This window comes from Limulus polyphemus, unplaced genomic scaffold (genome assembly GCF_000517525.1).
Source record: "Limulus polyphemus unplaced genomic scaffold, Limulus_polyphemus-2.1.2 Scaffold5407, whole genome shotgun sequence".
Classification (NCBI taxonomy): domain Eukaryota; kingdom Metazoa; phylum Arthropoda; class Merostomata; order Xiphosura; family Limulidae; genus Limulus; species Limulus polyphemus.
Window position 1 is genome coordinate 6,147 of NW_013671017.1, and position 3,556 is coordinate 9,702.

The window sequence follows — 3,556 nt, forward strand, 5'->3', positions numbered from 1 at the left end:
TACGACAGCGGAAGTAACGTGACGCTGCTGGTGCGTTCTGTGTATCGAGTTTGTCTCGAGAATGAATAAACTAGTTTTAATCAAGAAGGGACTTGTATCCTCAGAAAGAATTTATACCGGAAATTAACAAACAAGCAGATACGCAACAAACTGGTGTCAGAGAATGGGACAGAAAATAAAGAAGTAAACTAGAAGTGGCAAATCATACTACGACTTAGCAGCAATACAAGAACAGCAAAAAAAAACAAGAAGAACGAGAAAATAAACAAGAAGAGAGACAATAGCAGTGGCAAGAAAACTTCTAACAGTGGCAGCTGGAACAGCAAAATAAACAAAAGATATTACAGCAGTTGTTGGAGGTAAATTAGAATAGAGACTACAGAAGTGGCAACTGGAACAAGAAAGAAAACAGAAAAAAAGTCTACAACAGCTGTGGGAAAGTCAGCAGCAACTACAGGAAAGTCAAGAACAGTGGCAAGAAGTACTAATGGAAAATATTATTAAATTTCAAAGTGAATTTAATACATTAAAGGACGATTTCCTGTCTTTTACACAGGGAGGATATATTCATCATGTACCTAATCAAACCCAGACAACAGGAAGCCCCTTCCAGACCCCGCAGCTAAACCCTAATGCAGACTTCTTCAATCCTGCCAGAGGTCACATTCAAGACATGAGTGTCAGAAATAGGGGTGATCTAGTACGAAGGAAGCCACAGGAATTCGATGGGAAGGCAACGTGGGAAGCATATAAAAAAAATTTGAGCTCCTGGCAGAATTGAATGGATGGACAGAGGAGCAGAAAGCAGTGTACCTGGCGACGAGCCTGAAGAGCTGGAAATACTTGGACAGTTGTTAGCAGATGACAGGCACAACTATAGAGCACTGGTAGCTGCTCTAGAGCTCAGGTATGGAACTCAAAATCAGTCCAAAGTCTACAGGGCTAGGTTTAGGACTGGAGTCTGTGCTAAAGGGGAGAGCCTGCAAGAGCTGGCACAAGACTTGGAAAGCATGGCACACAAGCCCTACCCAACTGCACCACTCGATGTCCTCAAGCTGTTGCTGAAGAATCAGTTTGTAGACTCCATGGACAGTCCACAACTGAAGATACAAGTAAAGCAAACACACCCCTCTACTCAAGATGCAATGGCCAGCGCTCTTGAATTCGAATCCTACATTAAGTCCAGCACAGAAGTACCAAGTACAGTCATCAGGTACAGTTGGTACAGTCATCAGGATTCAAGGCCAGAAAAGGGCAGCGTTCAGAGAAGTTTGAGGGACTTTGCTGGCACTGTAACAAACCTAGGCACAAGAGAGCTCAATGCCGGCAACTTCAATACAGGGAAAATTCCACGGCAGGAAAGGCTGCTACCTAGAAAGGTTGTTGGAACTGTGGAGAGCAAGGACATATTGAGGAGCCAGTGTAAGAAGAATACTACCAATAATTCAGCTTCGGGAACCAGTAGTAGTTGGTGCTGAGGGATACCCACCAACCCCCATTGTGAAAGTCCCAACAGCTAAGTGTAAAATGGCAAGCTCACATAGTGTCTACATGAGAGGAAAGCTGGATGGCCAAAAATGCAACTTTGTCATAGATTCTGCATCTCAGCAAATCGATGTGAGTATCAAGGTGCTAGATCACAAATGAGTACAGAAGACCACACAGAAGCTCTAGTGGTGTGACAGGACATTATGCAAGGTTATGGGGACCAGTGTGGGTAACTATTGAGCACATGGGTATAAAGGACAGACACAAAGTATACTTGGTTGACATTGCAGACCAATGCATATTAGGTTGGACTACTTACTACCGAGGAAGTGTGTAGTTAACTTTGATAAAATGGCGTTTGGGAACAACAAAGGCCAAATTCCTGTAAGTGTTAAAAGAGAGGTTGGACTAACCAAGGCGAACTTCTGGTAAGTGTTGCTACATCTGTTGATTTGCGTGTCACAGCACTTAAGTCAACTACAATACCCCCTATGTCAGAGAAGATGATTTGGAGTAGAATAAAAGAACATCCCCAAGGAAACTCGATGCTTGTGGAAGCAGACGTGAATATTGTGGCAGGACATCAAGTAGTACCTATAACAGTGACCAATTTCTCTGAATGTGAGCAGACACTTAAGGAAGGGGCATTGTTGGGTATGTGCCAGGAGGTACAGCCAGTCGATGTTAAAGCAAGAAATAAAACTGTAAAGAAAGGACATACACTTTCAGAACATTTAACTGACCTCTATAAGAAGAGCATAGTGCATTTGGCATCATCACAGGCCCTTCAGGTAAAATAACTTTTGGCAAATTATGCAGACGTCTTTTCAAAAGGAGATCATGACCTTGGCTGCACAGACCTTGTGGAGCAAAGAATAAACACGGGCAATCACCATCCAATAAAGATCCCTTCAAGGAGAACAGCTCCGGCAAAGTGACAACAGATTAAGGAAGGAATAGTCGAGAAATCAGATAGTCCCTGGTCAGCTCCTGTCGTGTTAGTACAGAAGAATGATGGTACTCAATGTTGCTGTGTGGACAGTATAACCAAAAACGTCGTATTATACACGGAAAATAAACAAGAAAAGATACTACAGCAGTGGTTGGAGGAGAAAGAAAAGAAACAAGAAGAACGAGAAAAAGAAACAAGAAGAAAGACAACAGCAGTGACAAGAAAACTGGTAGCTTTGTCATAGATTCTGCATCTCAGCAAATCCGTGTGAGTATCAAGGTGCTAGATCACAAACGAGTACCAGTCCCTTCTCCCATTAAAGAACCCTGAGGGAAAACTGGCACGTTGGATCGGAAAGGTAGACCAGTATAATTATGATATTGAATACAGAGAAGGCAAACAGTTATACTGAGAAAGTTGCGGGAAGTTGTGCTGCGTAAATCGCATGATAGTTTAACACGAGGACATCTTGGAGTTAAGAAGACATTAAGTCACCTATGGCAGAGATTTTATTGTTATGTGACAATGCCGACGGACTGAGCCGAAGACCCTGCTAAAATGACTCCAGACATTGCTGCAAAAGAAAAGTTGAACTTACCATGTGCCATCAAGCTGAAGTCAAAGTGACTGAAGGAGTTGATGATGGTGAAATGGAACCAAGTATAGATATTAAAGCAGAACAGGAGAAAGACCACGATTTGAAGCCAATAATTCATTTTCTACAAGTGATCTGTGAGGTAAGCCAAAGGTGGTGCATACCAACAGGCTTTGGCGTTATCACTGTCCAGGACATTTTCAACTCTGGACTTAAAGTCGGGTTTCCATCAAGTGAAAATGTCTGAAGCAGATAAACCTAAGCCTGCATTTAGTTATGGCCAAGGTCTCTGGCAATACCGAGTGATGCCAATCGGGCTTAGCAATGCTCCAGCAACATTTGAGAGGCTGATGAAAAGAGTACTGGAAGGCCTACAATGATGGATAGCCCTACTGTACCTGGATGATGTCATTGTGTTTGGAGCAACATTTGATGAGGAAGTATCCCAGCTAGAGGAAGTATTCAAGCATTTGAAAGCAGCAAACCTCAAACTCCATCCCAAGAAATGCCACTTGTTCAAG